Source organism: Gavia stellata, chromosome 2 (genome assembly GCF_030936135.1).
Source record: "Gavia stellata isolate bGavSte3 chromosome 2, bGavSte3.hap2, whole genome shotgun sequence".
NCBI lineage: Eukaryota > Metazoa > Chordata > Aves > Gaviiformes > Gaviidae > Gavia > Gavia stellata.
Window position 1 is genome coordinate 112,486,971 of NC_082595.1, and position 13,465 is coordinate 112,500,435.

Genomic DNA, 13,465 nt, shown 5'->3' on the forward strand with positions numbered 1-13,465 from the left:
GGCTCATAAATAGATAAATACAGACAGTCATGGGCATTCCTGGATCCCTCGAGCACCAGCACAGCCCCTCTGTCCATCCAACACCCCTGCCTCCATCCCGCACCCTCTTACCACCCCCACGGGTCTCCTCCTCGCTGGCTGGTCCAGCCTGGTGCTCACCAACAAACAGAGGCATGCACTCACACACTCGTCTCACGGGCACCCCCCACTCACAGGACACACTCACCCCAAATACCCAGTGCCAGGCACATGGGCCGTGACCTGTGGTCCTGCTCCAGCTGCCGGTGTGGAGCCTCTCACTCACACCCGTTCCCCCCAGGAACTGGTTCTCGGAACACACATCGTTCCCACCCCAGTAGATGGGAAAAATCCAGGTTGTCCCTATCCAGAGCTGTACCTGGAGCGTCCTGTTGGCCCATCATTAGTGACTGGAGACTTTGGGTCTTTGGCATTGTCTCCGGGACCCCCTGTCTGTCCAGTTTGTGTCCCTGTGTGGTTTTGTTTACTTTTTCCCCCTTCACTTAGTATCCCATATGCATTGGAAAGGTCCTTGACTGCTAACCTTAATGGAGCTGACGTTCTCACTGTCCACACGCCTTTATACAATTTTTATTTTTACACTGCTATACAAACCTGATAATTGTCTCTGTCTCAATTCAGCTGGATACTGAAGAGATTTATTCAGTGCACAAAACCTTCCCGTGCATTCAGCTTTCGTCCTACCAACGACACAAGACTCTTACCAACACAGGTATTGATCCGAGGTGCTTGTGACAGGGCTCTTGGACCATTTCAGAGCCTTTAGTGTCAGCTTTTCCTTTAAAGTCAGGGAAGATTTAGACAATATGCTCAACGGATGTGGGGTCTGATTCATCTCACCTCACAGCAGATGCTCCGTTCGGTCAGACGCTTGACTTTCCAGAGGACACAGGCAGCCAAGCTCCCCAGCTCAGCTGACTCAGCACACCATCACGCAGCAGGCCTGGGAGACAAGGGTGGGGTGTTAAGATGAAGATAGGGACCACCTCAAGAATTCAGGAGGAAAAAAACTGGGAAGGAAAGGCCCAAAATCCTAAAGGAGAAGACCAGGTGGCCAGGAGATAGTAAACCATCAACACAGAGGATTCATTCCAGGGAGCAGTGGAGGCCATCCCTTCTCCACCAGTGATGATTGCCCAGCCAGCAAAGACTCATCAGGGCCTTTTTGGGGCAGAGACCAGACTAGGGTTTCACCTGGGACCTAACCCACATACCCATTGTGTACGTTAGCCCAGGGACAGTTTGCGAAGTACGGATCTCCTGCTTTCAGCGCCTCTTCTGCACACAGCAAAAGGTGCCCAGGAGTGACTCAGAACGGGACTGAATGCTTGCACACCATAGCAGCATCACGGGGAGGAAGACCAAGCCTGGACATGAAGCCAAAGCTCAATCTGATTAAAAAGGACCCTCCGGTGCCCTACTGCCTGCTGACCCCTCAAATACTGGCCCTCCTGCCACCATCGTGCAGCCACCAGCAAGGGAGAGCGCAGGGCTCACGCTGCTTTCTCGAGGGGAGAAGACGTGGAAGGATGGAGAGCAGGCTGAAGGATGGCGAGTAGGCTGGTCTGCGAGAGCAAAGCCTGGAGACCTGCAGAAAAGTCCCAGCTTCAGATACACAGTCATCTGCTGCTGTGAGTGAAGCTCAAGCCCCCAAAGAGAGGGGGAGAAACACCACGGGGCTGGCCCCCACCAGCGACTAAGCACCCACCAGCAGCCTGTGCAGTCCCACCAGTGGGATGGGGGAGAGAAGTGGAAAAGCAAAAGTAAGAACAACTCCTGGGTTGAGATAAGGAGAGTTTAGCAAGTGAAGGAAGGCTGCGCACGCTCGCAAAGCAAAGTAGTGTGTTTATTCACTACTTCCCATTGGCGGGCAGATGTCCAGCCGCTCCCTGGGAAGCAGAGCCTCCACGCACGTGATGGCTGCTTGGGATGGCAAATGCCGCACCCACCATCATCTCCCCTTCCTCCTCCTTCCCCCCAGCTTTGATTGCTGAGCATGACGCCGTGCGGCATGGTCCGCTCGGGCCACCTGTCCTGGCTCTGTCCCCTCCCAACTTCACAGAATCACAGAATCACTAAGGTTGGAAAAGACCTGTAAGATCATCAAGTCCAACCATCAACACAACCCCACCATGCCCACTAAACCATGTCCCACAGTGCCATGTCCACACGTTCCTTGAACACCTCCAGTGATGGTGACTCCACCACCTCCCTGGGCAGCCTCTGCCAGTGCTTCACCACTCTCTCAGTAAAGACATTTTTCCTAATATCCAGCCTGAACCTCCCCTGGCGCAACTTGAGGCCATTTCCTCTTGTCCTATCACTTGTCACTTGGGAGAAGAGACCAACACCCACCTCCCCACAACCCCCTTTCAGGGAGTTGTAGAGAGCGACGAGGTCTCCCCTCAGCCTCCTCTTCTCCAGACTGAACAACCCCAGCTCCCTCAACCGCTCCTCATCAGACTTGTGCTCCAGACCCCTCACCAGCTTCGTCGCCCTTCTCTGGACACGCTCCAGCACCTCAATGTCCTTCTTGGAGTGAGGGGCCCAAAACTGAACACAGCATTCGAGGTGCGGCCTCACCAGCGCCGAGTACAGGGGCACGATCCCCTCCCTACTCCTGCTGGCCACAGTATTTCTGATACAGGCCAGGATGGCGTTGGCCTTCTTGGCCACCTGGGCACACTGCTGGCTCATCTTCAGCCGGCTGTCGACCAACACCCCCAGGTCCTTTTCTGCGGGGGAGCTTTCCAGCCACTCGTCCCCAAGCCTGTAGCGTTGCATGGGGTTGTTGCGACCAAAGTGCAGGACCCGGCACTTGGCTTTGTTGAACCTCATACAACTGGCCTCGGGCCTTCTCGCACTTTGACCTGATACCAGCACTATTTCAGGCTCACGTGCCCGAAATAGCACCGCACGGCTGCAATGGAGAACATTAACTCCAGCCCAGCTGGACCCTGAACTAGCACACTTCAAAGGCCCAGCGTGGCTTCATATTTCTTCAAGAATAAGGAAAAAGCCACGTGCAATTGTGTCAGTGCACGCAGAGGACCACTAAGCTTATTTATGGAACAACTTGGGATCGCTTCCGTCCTTGGAAGCAAACTAGGGAAGCAGTAAGGCTGGCAGCATGACCTGTCATGGGACTGCCTGCACCCCGCTTCACGGGAACAGCCCCCTCGAGAGTGTTTTCCCCAGCCCTGCCCCAGGGGAACCGGGCTCTGGAAGCGCTTGTGCCTTTGAGGGGCTGCACCAGGGACCAGAGCACTTCGGGTGGTGAAGTTTAGACGGTGGGAAAGGCTGGGAGAGGTGAATCCCACCATCACTCCATAGAAAAGAAAAGGAAAAACTCTCCCCCTAGGCTTGGGGGCAGAGCAGGATGTCCCACGAATGCCGCTCGTTACCCCAGTGCCGCCACGCTCTCTAACGAGCGGCGTGGGAGGCAGGCACCACCACCCAAGCTGCCCGCACCGCCAGCCCGAGGACTGCACCCTCTGCTTCTGCACCCCCGTTAATGCTGACAAAGCAAGCTATGGAGAAGGTTATTATCGGTGGTGTTCCCCAAATGATCCGTTTCATTTTCTGAGGCCACGAGGGCACCCGCAGGGCTGCCTTCCCACCTTCCCTTTGGCCCTGCAGGCTCGCTCTGCCACGTCCCAGCCCGGTCCCCTGTCTCCAGAGCAGGGAAGCAAACGGCACCAGGGTGCAGATGCATGCACAGCTCCGCAGCCGCCCCGGCTCCCGGCCCCCAGCCCCCAGCACAGCTGGGCTTCAGGCCAGCGCACCCATCCTGACCCACCGTGGGGCTGGGGCGGGCCCAGGGCGGGCAGGATCAGTGCTGGCTGGGTGGAACGTTTCCCAGCCCGGGCACCGGCTCACGGCAGGGAAAGGGCTCCGCAAGGGGTCTGTCCCTGGAGCAGACAGTGGGTCCATCCCCATCCAGCCTGGCTGCCAGCTCTTGAAGCCGGGCTTTGCACCTCTGCAGACGTCAGTCTGCCCCTGAATCCCCCCGCCGATGTCTCCTCCTTCCCCACCTGCTCCTGCTCTGACCCCCCTGCCTCCTTCCTACCCTCCCAGTTCAACCTGTGCAGCACACACAGGTTCCCCAACCTTCCTCAAACACGTTGGCAAGTAAAGGCTGCTTCCTCTATCCCACGCTCAGAGCAGAGACCATTCACCTGCTGCCCTAAAACCCCTTCTCTCCTCCCCTGGCACCTCTCAAGTGATGGGAAAACGCATGAAATATGAAGCAGAAGACAAACAAGATCCCTGCTCCATGCTGATCCCTGGCTCCCAGCCCGAGAGCTCATCAGCAAGGTCCTACCGTCTCTCTCCTCCAGTGCTTGGCAGCTCCCAGGCTGGTGTCAGCCCAGCCCAAACCCTCCCGTTATGTAGCTCCAGGTCTCAGATGGGTTCCTGCCTCCTGTTTGTAGGGGCGGGGGGGAGGGCTTCTGGCTTTCCGGCTATCAGGCCATTGCCAGTAGCAGAATGTGAAAGTGAAACTGGGCTGCTGCTACGCTGGAGCTGAGCCAGGCAGCTCAGCAGGCACCAGCAGCCCCCTGCACCCACACCAGGCTCCCAAATCCTGTCCTGGGCTCTGCACAGGGGTGCCCGTCCAGCGCCGGCGGGGTGCTGGCAAAGCTGCTGCCTGCCACTGGGGCGAAAGGCAGCAGGGGCTGGGCAGCGCTTGGGGCTCTTGGCTGGAAACCTCCCCGACCTGCTCCTCTTACGCCCCAATCATTGAATCACAGAAGGGTTTGGGTGGGAAGGGACCTTTCCAGGCCATCTAGTCCAACCCCCTGCCATGAGCAGGGACATCTCCAACCAGACCAGGTTGCTCAGAGCCCCGTCCAACCTGACCTGGAATGTTTCCAGGGATGGGGCAGCTACCACCTCTCTGGGCAACCTGGGCCAGGGTTTCACCACCCTCAGCGTGAACAGTTTCTTCCTTCCATCTAGTCTGAATCTCCCCTCTTTTAGCTTAAAACCATTCCCCCTTGTCCTGTTGCTACAGGCCCTACCAAAAAGTCTCTCCCCATCTTTCCTACAAGCCCCCTTTAAGTACTGAAAGGCTGCAGGAAGGTCTCCCCGGAGCCTTCTCTTCTCCAGGCTGAGCAACCCCATCTCTCCCAGCCTGTCCTCACAGCAGAGCTGTTCCAGCCCTCTGACCATCTCCGTGGCCTCCTCTGGACCCGCTCCAACAGGTCCATGTCTTCCCTGTGCTGGGGACCCCAGAGCTGGACGCAGTGCTCCAGGGGGGTCTCACCAGAGCGGCGTCGAGGGGCAGAATCCCCTCCCTCAACCTGCTGGCCACGCTGCTGGGGATGCAGCCCAGGATGCGGTTGGCTTTCTGGGCTGCGAGTGCTCATTGCCGGCTCATGTCCAACTTTTCATCCACCAGTACCCCCAAGTCCTTCTCGGGGCAGCTGGAGGGGCTCAGCTCCCGCAGGACGAGGTCTCTGCAGCAGAGAGGGATCCCTCTGCCTCCGCAGGAGAGTGGATCTGGCCGGCTGCCCCAGGGTGAGCTGCCTGTCTCTCCAGGCTTGGCTGAGTGTGGGTCAGGCCCCTGGGGCAGCAGGTGCTTCGCTGTGTTCCTCCGGCTGCCCTGCGGAAGATGCTCCAGCCCCACAGGCGCTGGTCCCAGGGGCTGATGGAGATGCTCCAGCCCTGCAGGCACTGGTCCCAGGGGCTGCATCCCTCCAGCTGCCCTATGGGAGATGCTCCAGCCCCACAGGCACCAGTCCCAGGGGCTGTGAGAGCACTGGGAGCACCCGGCTGGCTGGTTCCTGCAGGGAGCTCTGCCAAAGCAGCGCCTCTTGGCATCCTCCATCCTCGGCAGGGGTTTGGAGGATAAACTCTCAACCTGAGGAGAGAGAAATGAACTTTTTTGCCTGAAAGCACATGAGCCTGAGGAGCAGTTTCAGTTTCACAGGCTGCCCCAGCCCACTCCGAGAAGGGCTCCGATTTCTGAGAACTGGAACGGCAGCCGGGTGAAGTACAAGCCAGGAGGAAAAACCACAACCTGCCCAGAGCCTGTGCAAGGAGCAGCAGCCCGGGAGAGCAGAGAGCAAAGTGCTGTTTGTCTGCCCTCAAGTCATGGCTGCAGACCATGGTCTCCCCCGTGGGCAATTAATGGGGAGGGGGGTCATTAACATCACGAGGGGGCTCTTGAAGCCTTCCTGCAAATGTGCGTCCCCCTTCCTCTGGCCCAGGGGAGGTCGGCCAGGTCCCTGTTACTTGGCTGGAGGTGCACAAGGGGAACCCTGTCAACACCCCGAAACAGGAGGTGGATGCAGGAGAGCTCGGGGCCGCAGCAAGGAGTGGGGAAGGTAGCAGGCAGCAGGTCCTGCAGAGGGGACAGAGATGCTCGGTGCCTCCTCCTGCCTCTGTAGGGGAAGGGTATGGGGCAGCCAGACCTATAGCCCCGGTATAGGGGATGGAGCCGGCGAGGGACGGGGATGGTGGCTCGTCAGCCATGCTCAAGTCAGCAAGGTCCCTTGAACAAGCCAGGGATGTGGGAGACAATCTCCAAAACCATTAGCCGTCGTCCCTGAGAGCTCGTGCAGGACCCAAGGGTGCTGAGGGAGCTGGCGGAGGAGCTTGCCAAGCCGCTCTCCATCATTTATCAACAGTCCTGGTCAACGGGGGAGGTCCCGGACGACTGGAGGCTTGCCAACGTGACACCCATCTACAAGGGCCAGAAGGAGGATCCGGGGAACTACAGGCCTGTCAGCCTGACCTCGGTGCCGGGGAAGGTTATGGAGAGGCTCTTCTTGAGGGCACTCACGGGACACGTGCAGGATAACCAAGGGATCAGGCCCAGCCAGCACGGGTTCATGAAAGGCAGGTCCTGCTTGGCCAACCTGATCTCCTTCTATGACCAGGTGACCCACCTAGTGGGTGAGGGGAAGGCTGTTGATGTTGTCTACCTGGACTTCAGCAAAGCCTTTGACACTGTTCCCCACAGTATTCTCCTAGAGAAGCTGGCGGCCCGTGGTTTAGACAGGTACACTCTTCGCTGGGTAAAAAACTGGGTGGATGGCCGAGCCCAGAGAGTTGTGGTGAATGGGGTGAAATCCAGCTGGCGGCCGGTCACAAGCGGAGTCCCCCAGGGCTCGGTTTTGGGACCGGTCTTGTTTAATGTCTTTATTGATGATCTGGATGAGGGGATCGAGTGCTCCCTCAGCAAGTCTGCAGACGACACCAAGTTGGGAGGGAGTGTTGATCTGCTGGAGGGCAGGAAGGCTCTGCAGAGGGATCTGGACAGGCTGGATCGATGGGCTGAGGCCAACCGGATGAAGTTCAATAATGCCAAGTGCCGGGTTCTACACTTTGGCCACAACAACCCCAGGCAACGCTACAGGTTTGGGGACGAGTGGCTGGAAAGCTGCCCCGCAGAAAAGGACCTGGGGGTGTTGGTCGACAGCCGGCTGAAGATGAGCCAGCAGTGTGCCCAGGTGGCCAAGAAGGCCAACGCCATCCTGGCCTGTATCAGAAATGGTGTGGCAGCAGGAGCAGGGAGGGGATCGTGCCCCTGTACTCGGCTCTGGTGAGGCCGCACCTTGAATACTGTGTTCAGTTTTGGGCCCCTCACTACAAGAAGGACCTTGAGGTGCTGGAGCGTGTCCAGAGAAGGGCGATGGAGCTGGTGAGGGGTCTGGAGCACAAGTCTGATGAGGAGCGGCTGAGGGAGCTGGGGTTGTTCAGTCTGGAGAAGAGGCGGATGAGGGGAGACCTCATCGCTCTCTACAACTCCCTGAAAGGGGGTTGTGGTGAGGTGGGTGTTGGTCTCTTCTCCCAAGTGACAAGCGACAGGACAAGAGGAAATGGCCTCAAGTTGCGCCAGGGGAGGTTCAGGCTGGAGATTAGGAAAAAGTTCTTTACTGAGAGAGTAGTGAAACATTGGAAGAGGCTGCCCAGGGAGGTGGTAGAGTCACCCTCCCTGGAGGTATTCAAGGAGCGTGTGGATGTGGCATTGTGGGATGTGGCTTGATGGGCATGGTGCTGTGTGGTGTTGGGTGGGTTGGTTTTTGGTGTGTTGTGTGTGGTTTTTTTTTTTTGTTTTTTTTTTTTTTAGGTTGGACTTGATGATCTTACAGGTCTTTTCCAACCTTAGTGATTCTGTGATTCTGTGATTCTGTGATTCTGTGATGGGGAAAGCCCCTGGGCTGGAGCAAGGCAAAATGGAGGAAGATGTGAACCAGGGACTCACAGCCCCCCCGGCACAGCTCCCACAGCTGGAGCCACCCGAGCAAACCATCAGACGATCAATTTGTAAGCACTGTGCATGAAGCAGGGCGACACCGCTTACACCCCACTCCCGTGCCCCACTCCCTGCGCATCAGCCGCACATCTGCTGGGGACGGCCACATCAGCTATAAAAGGGGCCATGCCCATGCCAGGGCTGGAGACACCCCCCGCCCACTGCTTTCGGATGGGTGCCCCCACCCCAGGGTGCACCCCAAGGGCCTTTCCAGCCCTGTCCCCCACAGCCACAATGCCCCTTTTGCTGAGAAAGGGGGCACAGGGGTAAAGCACAGCGCGGCTCCAGCCCCTCGGGGTGATGCTGTGCCCCCCAGCCCCCCCGCCATTGTCACCTCTACACCTCGCCCCCGCGAGCCACCCCAGGGAGCTGATCCGGGGCTGCCTCAGGGGGATCCCAAAGGCACCCCACAGGCATCACCCCCCCCAACCACAGCCCTGCACCCAAGGTTCCCCCAAACCTGCTCCCCCCAGACCCACCTCAGTGCGCCCCAGCTGACGCTGCCTGCCCGGAGTCTCCCCCACCTCCTGGACCCCCTCCCTCTTTGGGGGTGGAACACAGGATCTGGCTGGACCCTCTGGACCCCTCGGACCGCGCAAGATTTGGGGTGCTGTATTGCAGAGGCAGGGAGCACTCGCCCCCCTTCCTCCATGGGAAACCGGGTCCCGGGGACGGATCCTGCCCCTGCAGCTCACAGCTGCCTGGGGAAGCCTGCCTGGTGCCGGCTGTGCCGGGGCGGGGGCTGGCTGCCTCCCCACCATTGCAGAAGTTTCTGGCTGGGAAAACAGCAGAGGAGAGGACGCTGCAGCCTCCCTTTCCAGGGCTGCCAGCCAGGGGTGTGGCGGGCTTGGGCTGATGGAAATTTCGGAGCGGGGACCCTTCTGTCATTACCAGGAAGGTGTTTATTGAGGCCGGCTGGCTGCTCCTCCTGCCAGCCCCGGGCGCCGAGGCTACGGATTTCCCCAGTGCAGCAATTCGGGAACTTGTCCCCTCTGCCCCGTGGACGGACAGGCAGACAGACACTGCTGTGCCTTGTCACTGGAGGGTCACTCCTGGGGCTGCCCCTGGGTTGCAGCAGGATCCTGGGGGGCTGTGAGGCCAACGGGGCTCCCCGGAGCTTGCCAGAGCCAGTGGGACCCCATGGGAGCCGGCAGCAGCGTGAGGGGCAGCCACCCTCCACTTGTGCCGCCGGGGGCCCGGTGACCGCTTCTCCCTGCCACGCCTGCCAGGTCTGGGCTTCCTTGGGGGGGACACGGTGACCTCGGGGCTCCCTCCGGCACCGCTCCTGCGTTGGGTGCTCAATTCCAGCTGCTGCTTTGTCCTCCCGTGGCGTCAGCTCTCCATCTGCGTGCTCCGGGACGTCCGCAGGGACATCATCTTCTCTCTGGGGAGGGAGGTGATGGTGAGCACCCTGGGGGGACCAGCCCCCCGGCATCGTCACGGCCGGTGCCCACCCTCAACCCACGGCCCCGGCGTGAGGGATGCTCACCCCCAACGACGCTCAGCAGCTCCTCAAGCTCCTGCTCCAGCCGCAGCCGCAGCAGCTCCCGCAGCAGCTCCCGGCGTCGGCTCCGTGGGGCCACCCCCATGCGCCGCAGAGTCCCCTCCGTCAGCCGCAGCAGGACCCGGCCCGAGACGGCGTGCTCGTGGGCCAGCTCCGCCAGCTCCCCGGCCCCGCTCCGCGCAGCCAGCCAGGCCCCAACCTCCGCCACCGTCCACTGCCCCGCCGGCCGCTGCTCCCACCGGGCCCCCTCCGACACCTGTGCCGGGAGGAGAGGGGTGAGCTGGGACATCCCCTTGTCCCCCAGCTTGTCCCTCCAGCCCCATGGAAGCTATAGGGTCAGGCTGGCTCCTCCGTGCCACAGTCCCCCCTTACCCAGCCTGAACATGACCCTGGCTCCCAGCCCCACACTGCTGCTGGTGGCAGCACCCACATCCCCATCCTCCACCCCTGGGGGTCCCCCAGCCCCAGTTATCTGTGGGGTGTCTCTGGCTCCCGAGCTGCTGCCCACCCTCACCTCGGCCGTTGGGCATCCCTCCAGCGGTGCCTCGGCCCCATCCTGCACCCGGGTGTCCATGCGGGGCACAGGCAGGGCACGGGGGCAGCTCAGGCTCCCTGCAAACGGGACTTCATCAGCCGCGGGTTCTGTGGCTTGCCCCCGGACCAGCCCCCCCAAGTCCTGCCAGCCAAATACCCCCCCAGCCCCCCCCCGCCAGGACAAAGCACCCCATCCTGGGACCCCTGCCCACCGCCACCTCCCCAAGGGGATGCAGGTGGGGGTGTCTGTCCTCCCCGATGCCACCCAGTCCATGCCCCCCACCCCCCCCCCAGCAGACGGGGGCTGCTCACCGGGATGCCAGGCCAGGGACCGCGGCGAGGCCCCGCTGCCTGTCCTGCCACGCAAGCGTGCAGAGCCCGGCACACCCAGGAGGTGAGATCAGCCCTGGCTCGCCCGTGCCCGTCGCCTCCGTCACCCCTGGGGGGGACGACACCGGCACGGCACAGCTCCCACAGCCCGGCCAGGACCCCTTGCCCGGCCTGACCCCCTCCCTCCTCACCGCGCTCCACCTCACACCTCCGCCCCGGGTCGATCCGGAACACCAGGAGAGGGAAAGAAACCTTTGCCCCGTTCCTGCCTCTGCGGGCACAGCCCTGTGCACGCCCCGACAGCCCGGTTTCCCCCGGCAAACAGCACCGGCAGGCTGCGGGGGACTCCCCGCCATTTCGGGGAGCCGAGGGTCAGACCCAGGCCTGGTTGGAGGAGAGCAGAGCTGGGCTCCATCCGTACCCAGAGCCGGGCTCCGTCCGTAGAGAGCCGGCAAAGGAGCTCTGCAAAGGCTCCTCCACCTCCCCTCCCGGTTTGCTGCAGCCAGCCCACCCCGTTTGCCCCAAGCACCTTCCCCACACAGACGGGTGCGGGACGCACCCGAGCAGCTTCGCCTACGACGACGACGATGACGGTGGTGGCGAGGGTCCCGGCGGGCGGCGGGGACGCGGGAGAGGCACCGGCAGAGCAGGCAGGAGGAGCAGGATGAGCCTGGAGGATGAGTCACATCCCGAAGGGCTGCAGCCCTGCCCCGCCGAGCGAGCGTGTAGGCACCCAGCCACCACCTGCGACTGCCCCCCGAGACCCTGGAGGGGGAGGATTAAATCCCCCAAATAACTGTGAAAATGATCCACCATGGAACAGGCAGGTCAGAACGGTCCAACGGGGCTGCCAGGGCTGCCCCAGGACACCAGCAACACGCTTGCACCCGAGTCGGGGTGATATTTCAGCTCACCCCCCGAGCAGAGCACAAACAGCACCTTCCCCGCCCCAAACACGCCAGCACCGAGCAGTGTACAGGCTTCAGCCCCCCCCGGTCCCTGCAGCAAGCCTTGGCTGCAGCTTTTCCCTCCAGCGCAGCCACAACAGCCCCCCCGGGCTTGCAGCAGGGGTGCTTGTGCCCCCCGTCCATCCGTTGCTGCAGCCAGGGCCGTGCCCACGCAGGCAGGACGGGCGGGCTCAGCCCCATCCACAAAGCAAGCAGCTACACAACTGTGTCGCCCGGTGCTACGTTGCCTTTAAAGCCAACAGGCCCCCGACTCCCCTCTTGCACCCGCAGCCGCCTCCCTGCGCCGCCTTCCCACCCGCGCAGAGCAGCGGCATTGCACAAGAGTTCCAACCGGGAATAAGCACGGACTGTCGCAGCCGGCCCTTCTCTCAGGCGCGCCTCCCGAATTGCGGGGCTGTACGGGGCAGCTGATGGGTCGCAGAAGCCATTTCTTTCACGCAAAGGACTCGAAGGTTTTTGCGGGTTGTTTTAGAAGAATCTCGATTCGCTGGCAAGTAACGGCAGCCATCCTCAGCCTAACAAAACCACAAAGAGAGGAGTGAAGAAAATAACCCAAAACATTGGCTAAAAGGGCAAGAACAGCTGTCTCACCTTCCCAAAACCTTGGGAGAAAGACCACAAGCCTGCACAGCTGGAGTTTATCAACGACTCGATTCTGCACGAGCGTTACGCCGCCCCTATTTCTGAATTTCAAAATGCCAGACAGCGAAAGTGTGTAACCAAGGTGCCCTGGAGAGGCAGGAGTTACCAAAACAGTCTCAAAAGCACGTATTTTGATGATTGATTGGGGCTCTGGAGCTCGAGGCGGGTTCTGGGCAGATTGTGGAGCAGCTCTCTCCCATCTCCTTCTATGACGAGCTGACCCGCTTAGTGGATGAGGGAAAGGCTGTGGACGTTTTTACCTGGACTTTAGTAAAGCCTTTGACACTGTTTCCCAGAGCATTCTCCTGGAGAAACTGGCTGCTCATGGTTTGGATGGGCACACTCTTCGCTGGATAAAACACTGGCTGTATGGCCGAGCCCAGAGAGTTGTGGTGAACGGAGTTAAATCCGGTTGGCAGATGGTCACAAGTGGTGTTCCCCAGGGCTCGGAACTGGGGCCGGTCTTGTTTAGTGTCTTTATCAATGATCTGGATGAGGGGATCGAGTGCTCCCTCAGCAAGTCTGCAGATGACACCAAGTTGGGTGGGAGTGTTGATCTCCTGGAGGGTCGGAAGGCTCTGCAGAGGGATCTGGACAGGCTGGATCGATGGGCCGAGGGCAACTGGATGAGGTTCAACAAGGCCAAGTGCCGAGTCCTGCACTTGGGTCACAACAACCCCATGCAACTGTCGCGGTTTAACCCCAGCTGGCAACTAAGCATCACCCAGCCGCTCGCTCACTCCCCCCCTGCCCCAGTGGGATGGGGGAGAGAATTGGAAAAGTAGAAGTGAGAAAGCTCGTGGGTTGAGATAAGAACAGTTTAATTAGTGAAATTAAATAAAAATAATAAAAATTTTAATTAAAAGGAAAATAACAACAACAACCAAGAAAGGCAAGTGATGCAAATGAAAACAATTGCTCACCACCCTCCGACCGATGCCCAGCCCAAGCAGCCGTCCCCCAGCCAGCTTTCCCCCTAGCTTATATAATGAGCGTGACATCGTATCGTATGGAATATCCCTTTGGTCAGTTGGGGTCAGCTGTCCCAGCTGTGTCCCCTCCCAACTTCCCGTGCACCCCCAGCCTACTCGCTGGTGGGGTGGGATGAGAAACAGAGAAGGCCTTGACTCTGTGTAAGCACTGCTCAGCAGTAACGAAAACATCTCTGTGCTATCAACACTGTTC